At 37.3% G+C, this 6848-nt stretch overlaps 1 long non-coding RNA gene and 1 pseudogene across 1 annotated transcript; both read left to right on the forward strand.

Moving 5' to 3' along the window:
* Positions 1-367: 367 nt before the first annotated feature.
* Positions 368-1119, forward strand: LOC125537659 (annotated as a pseudogene).
* Positions 1120-1410: 291 nt separating this feature from the next.
* LOC125539439 lies at positions 1411-6080 on the forward strand. Its single transcript, XR_007296869.1, has 2 exons — positions 1411-5630; positions 5851-6080. It is a non-coding gene; the product is annotated as an uncharacterized LOC125539439 (long non-coding RNA).
* Positions 6081-6848: the final 768 nt, after the last annotated feature.

Genomic DNA, 6848 nt, shown 5'->3' on the forward strand with positions numbered 1-6848 from the left:
TGCGTACATTTATATCAGTTGAGTTTTCAAGAAAAACAATCAATTCAACTAAATGAATGGTGCATGTCAATCTGGTGATCGCAAAATCATGTATAGAGTGGCCGCCTATTACTCTCTACTTCTATTGATCACTCCCCACTCTCTGCCGTTTGGATTTTACTAGGAAAAATCATGATCGAAGGAATACATCCAAGCGCGGACAGAACACTTCATCTTAGTTTACTACAGTAGAATCTAACCAAATTGCTAGCAGTTCATACTTAGAGCATACACTTTGGGCACTTTCTTCACAGTATTCAGACATCATTGCCATCACAAATTCACATGAAAATACCGAGGGCCCTTTATTCTAATTTCTTCCTAAACTTTGGCACTTTATCTCTGTGCTAAGTGGTGAATCCAGCCGGTGGATATTGAGGTTCTGCAATAGATGCAGAAAGTTCCTTTTTGGAATCTTAAGATGTTCACACTAACTCCCACCCCACTAAAGTAGGTACCGTGCATTTGTCTCCAAGTTCATACGTCAGGTGCTGATTGCTCCGATTGTTGAAGCCCCGGATTTAGCTAGCATGTACCATGTCAATCTCCGTGATGCTTATGAGACCATAGACAGATCGAAGGACTCTGGGACCATGCAGCAGAGTGAGGAAGAGCTGAGCGATTCTCACCTGCTGATTCGATGTTCACTGACATTCTTGCATGCATAACCCTTCTTGACCTACATGAGGAATACATCAGTCCTGGAGTACCACACATTGGTGAAGCAGAGGCCAAACTACAAGGTTGTAACTGGGAACTACTTTAACGGGTGGAAGAAGTACCATACTCTCTTCAAGACCTCGTTCTTCCTTTGTGTCCGAACTTTGTTCCGAAAATACGGTGATTTAGTGTGTTGGGTCTGGGGCGAAGCCAGGATTTGGACATATGGGGGTTGAGCCTGTTTGGTAAACTATCATAATCTTATAGTATTGTGTCATTTTGGCGCTATGAAAACATGCAACATTTTTATTACTTAAAAAACATACCTCTACAGTTGCTAATAAGATAAAAATATCAATAATTTCATCAAAAGAGAACTTAGCTGCCCCTTTCAAGTTTCAATGTAGACTATATCATGCAATTCCAAAGCAAGCCACCCTCCATTTTACTTCGAATTAATCTTTTTTAGGGTTACTTTGAATTAATCTTGAACATTTTCTTAATATATGATGAACATTTTGGGAAAAATATAAATATATGAGTTGAAAATTTTTGAATATGAATTGAACATTTGTAATATACTTTAAACAATTTTCAAATACATATTGAACATTTGTGTAATATATCACAGAACAAATTTCAACAACATAGGGAATACTTTATATTCATAGTACAATTTGTAATATATGATGAATATTTTATAATGGATGATGAACTTTTTGTAATATACCGTGAACATTTCCTAAATATACAATGAACATTTTGGTAACACGGAATGAAATTTATATAATACAGGGAAAAAACATAAAAATTAAAAATTAAAAGAATAGAAATATAAATAGAAACAGAAAATAAAAAAGAAATAAAGGACCAGAAAAGAGAAACCGAAAAAAAAGAAATAACGAACGAAAAACCTGAAGCAGCAACGCGCAGCATGCGCTTCCGTGAACTAGCCGGCCCACCCGTGGGCGCTGCGGGCGTTTCCTCGAGGATTTGCCGCCCGCGGAATTGGAAAACCCTATTCGCCGCTCGCTGCGGTGAACTGTCAGGCAATCGCACAGGGCAGCGACACGAGATACAGCCGGCCCACTTCCAGATTACACAGTGCGTCCAACCGGTTTTGCTATTTTACAGTCAAGTGTTTTTCAATTCGTCGTCAATCAAATCCGTGTCCGTCTGTTCTCACGCAGAGATTCGTGTTGATTTTTTTCTTCGTGCTGGCGTTCCACTTGTTTGGGTTGATGCGTGTTGGTTTCTCGGGTTTGGTTTTCCTGTCTCAGCCCGTTACCGCCCCCGGCCCGGCACTGTCTCCACTTTCATCTGGAGGGTTCTGTTTTGATAAGGCAAGGAGAAGGGAATGAGCTCGAGCAGCGGAGGAGAGGCGATTTCTTATGTTCATGGCGATTCCGAGCTATTCCACCGCTCGATTTCGATTTCTCCTCCCTTTTCTCTTCGATCCCCGCTGCCGCGGTCGGTTGTCCTTGCCTCTCGTGTTTCCCTGTGTGCTTTTGTTTGTGTTGTGGCTGTGTAGGTCCGGATCTAGGTAAGTTTTGGATCCATGGATCCATGGTTCATCTGTTCTTGGTGTTGTCGGTGGATCCGTGGTAGGTGCATGTTGCTGTCGTGTTTGTTTCTAGTCCGCCATGCCTAGCGCTCCATTTCCCATCCTTCTGCTCGCCTGAGTTATGTAGGAGCTTGTTGTATGTGGGGGTTCTAATCCATCTGCTTGTTGTGGTCCTATTCTCCCATGCTTGTAGATGTGGAGGTAGGCGTAGGTTGTTTATTCTGATGTAGATATAGAGGTAGGGGAAGTTATAGTTGCAGCGGTGGTTAGCCCTATCAATTTTATTTCCGCCGGCCTGGGTGTCTGTTCCTTTGTCATTAGATGTAGTTGCAGATGATCTAGCCTGATTTCTGCCTGCTTATGCAGTTTAGTTGTATTTGCTGTTAGCTGCTGCCTGCTGATGTTTGCTGTTGTAGTCCCTGGAATTCATTATGATTTTTTGTGTTAGATGTAGGTGTTCATTTCCCCCGGTACCTGAATCTCTCTGAATTTGTGTGTACTAGGCTGCAGTGTTGTTGTAGTGTCAGTCCAGGAATCTCTCTGAATTGCATGCTTCTTTACAGTGTATTTTTACTCCAGACTTGAAGTGTAACTTACCCCTAGGATTACAGTGTATCCCCATCCAGAATTGCGGTGTAATTTAACCCATAATTACAGTGTAACTTACCCCATAATTGTAGTGCATTTATAGTGTATCCTAATGCTTCTTTATTTGTTGTTACTCTGGAATTTGTCCTAGTAGTACTGTGTATTTTCCCCCTAATTACAGTGTAATCCTGATGCTTCTTTCTTCAGTGTAAATTTTGCTATAATTACTGTGTAATATGTCCGTAGAATTACACTGTAGGTTACCCTGCAATTACAGTGCAATATACCGTAATTACCGTGTGTTTTTGTGCTTTTTTATTTGTAATTACTGTGTAATTTGTCCTAGAATTACTGTATAATATTTTCCCCCATTACAGTGTAATTCTCATGTGTCGTAGAATCACACTGTAGGTTAGCCTGCAATTACAGTGTAATATACCATAATTACATTGTTTTTTTCGTGCTTCTTTATTTTGTAATTACTGTGTAATTTTCCCTAGAATTACTGTGTAATATTTCCCCCCATTACATTGTAATTATCATGCTTCTTTCAGTGTAAATTGCAGTGTATATTTTTTCAGTGTAATACTGTGCCAGTTTCTTTGTTATTTACATTGTATTTTTTATCAGATGTTTTGCATGCATTCATGTGGTTTTGCACTGTAATATCCCCCATTCTTACTATATAATTTATCTTCAGTTTTTGGCAGTGTACTTCCTCTACCTTTTCATTGTAAGTTGCCCTAATTATTGTGTATTTTTACTCAGAATTTCACTGTATTTAGGTTGGTTTTTACACTGTATTTAAGTGATTCTTCCACTATATTAATATGCCCCCATTACTCTATAATTCCCCTGATTGCTGTCTTTCAATGTATTATTTGTTGTGAGATTTCCCTTGTAATTGAGCCCCTTACTCTATAATTTTCAGCTTTCTTTAATTTTCTTTCGTGTGTCATCTGTATTATGTTTTGTTAGGTTTAGGTCAATGTGGAGACTACGGGAAGTCTCTCACAATGATGTTTTGGTAGTTTCTTCTATTGAGAGGGCTGATTCTTTGAATGATCCTTTTGTGCCTAATGACTTTGTGGAAGATGGTTCTAATGCTATGTCTTTGGTAGTTATTTTTGTCTTGTTCTTTACTTTCATTTTCGTTTTTATTCTTTCTTTCTGTTTATTAAAATTTCTATTTGTTGACTGAATTATTGTTTAGGATCTTTCTAGTGATGATAGAGGTTTTGATAAAACTATTTTCAATTTCTATGTGAATCATGTGAGTCTTTCTGATCTAGTTACAATTAATGACTTATCTTTTTTATTCACAAGAATTACAATGTAATTTAGCCTAAAATTACAGTGTAGTATGCCCCTAGTATTACAGTGTAATGTATCCAAAAATTTCATTGCAATCCCCATGCTTCCTTTATGTAATTGCAGTGTAATATACCCTAGAATTGCAGTGTAATTTAGCCCAGGTTTTAGTGTAATCCCAATGGTTCATTTTTTTAAATGACAGTGTAATTTTCCCAGAATTACAGTGTAAACTCCATGCTTCATTTATGTAATTACAGTGTAATTTTCCCCATAATTACAGTGTAAACTTCATGCTTTATTTATGTAATTATAGTGTAATTATTCCCCGAATTGCAGTGTAAATTTTCCTAGAAATTCAGTGTAATTTTTCTTCTTTAAACAAAGTAGTGTAATTTTCCCGATGAACCTCTGTATTACTTGATATTTGGGCTTCATTCTTGTTCAGATTTGCTTGAATTACAGTGGATTTTAACTCTGCTTTGTGTGATTATCCTGTGTAGTCTCTTGGTTATTATCATTGTAATCCACTAGTGTGATTATTCATTTCTTCACTGTCCATGTGTACCAGCACTGTAACAAGCTCTATTTTTGATTGTCAATATTAATGCATTCATCTGATAGGACTTGTGTTCTTTATGCTGATAGGTCTGTCTCTGTATTCATGACTTCATCTGAACTTGCATGTATCTCTGTACTTATTCTGTTCAGCTTTTGCTTGAATTTCCGATGGATTTTAACTCTTTGAATTACAATGTAATACCTCTTAATTTCTCTGTAATTTCCACTATATTTGTAGTGTAATATTCCCCAGGATTACATTGTAATATACATACCCCAAATTTATATTGTAATATCCCCCAGAATTACATTGTAATTCTGAATTGTATTAAATAATGCTGGAATACAGTGTAATATTCCCCCAGTTTGCATTGTATGTCATGTAGGTATTACACTGGAATTCATCTCATTTTTTCCATGAATGTCATGAGTTGTCTAACTCTGTAATTTCCCCTGAGTTCATGTTAGCTACATTGCCCTGTATCGCAGCAAAGATTTTTTCATGTGTACTACAACACAACTTTTTTCATGTAATTTCCTCATGCTTCATGTTACCTACATTGCCCTATACTGCAGCAAAGTTTTTTTTCATGTGTACATTACACTAGAATTCGTGTTGGTGTAGTGTTTTGACAGTGAAATATTAACAGTTTTACCTTCCGACAGTTAGAATTTTTCCCCTGACGATTCCAAAATTCTCACTAGATTGTATGATGGTTTTTTTGCAGGCTAATTCATGTAGCAGGTGTATGTAGAGCAGCAGGGTGAGGAAAAACATGGAAGAGTTCAATAGAAGTGTGATCAAAAGGAGTAGGACATTTCGTGAGCTGTGGACCGTTTCTTGGATGATCTTCCTTTGTCCACCACCAATTATTCAGATCTGTTCTTCCCCCTTGCTTCTCTCCAGGTACTTGCCCCTCTGATGTGCCTCTCTGACTTGTTTTTGTTCTTCCTTCTTCTCACTCCCTCTCTCCCATGACGTCTCTCTGATGTTTTTCTACTCTTTCTTCTCATTTCCCCTCTCCCATGGGCCATGGCGCCTCCCAGATGACTTGTGTGATGCAAGTTAAAGGAGGGTCCTGGGAGACGCCAGTATTCTGATGATTTTTGTTCCTTTTCTTTGTCAGGTGATTTGTTGTTCAGGAAAGGAAAAAAGAGCGTGGGCAACGGTCCAGGAGGGTTTGGTGATAGTTGCCTTGTTTTGTTTCGGTTATTAGTTAGAACCGGGTCAGATTTTAGCCACACGACCCCTTTTTTGGAAATACAATCATACAATTGTCCATGGTATTTGGACATAGGTGTCAGCACTTGATTTATCAGGAAATTTGACTATAATATAGTGCTTTTTACCTTTGTATTGGATGACTTTCTCCGTTATTTAACATGTTTACCTCCGACCCAGGTTTGATGTTTACCCCTGACCTGTTTAGGCGTTCTTTTTTGCTTCCTGTTGATTTTTCTGCTCATACAGGTGTAATGTGTTGATTGGTCAAGAAATTTGACTGTTTTCAAATTGAAAAACAGTCAAATGTCAAATAGACAGTCCCATTGGAAAACCCTATTCGCCGCTCGCTGCGGTGAACTGTCGGGCAATCGCACAGAGCAGCGACACGAGATACAGCCGGCCCACTTCCAGATTACACAGTGCGTCCAACCGGTTTTGGGAATCTTCTAGAAGGTTCCCTGAACCGGGTTTTTCCCTGTTTTGTTTCTTTTCTGGTTCGGCTTTCTATGGTTTTTTTCTTTTTTCTTTTTCTTTTTTCTGTTTCTATGTATTTTTATCTTTTTTGTTCAACTTTTTTCCTTTTTAAAAAAGTGTTCACAAATTTCAAAAATAATTGCCTTTTCAAAAAAATCATCAAAATGACTATAAATGTTTCTATTCGCAAAGTTTGTTAAAAATGTTCAAAATTCAAAAAATATTAAAATTTAAAAATTGTTCTCATTTTAAAATTTGTTCAAAAATTCAGAATTTGTTCGAAAATTTCAAAAATGTTCTAATTTCTAGATTTTGTTTCTGTTTTCAAAAAATTGCATGTTTTCAAAAAAATTCGGAAACTTAATAATTGCTCTGAAAATTTGTCCGCAATGTTAACTTTTTGTTCTCATGTTTTCAAATTTAGTT

This window comes from Triticum urartu, chromosome 2 (genome assembly GCF_003073215.2).
Source record: "Triticum urartu cultivar G1812 chromosome 2, Tu2.1, whole genome shotgun sequence".
Classification (NCBI taxonomy): domain Eukaryota; kingdom Viridiplantae; phylum Streptophyta; class Magnoliopsida; order Poales; family Poaceae; genus Triticum; species Triticum urartu.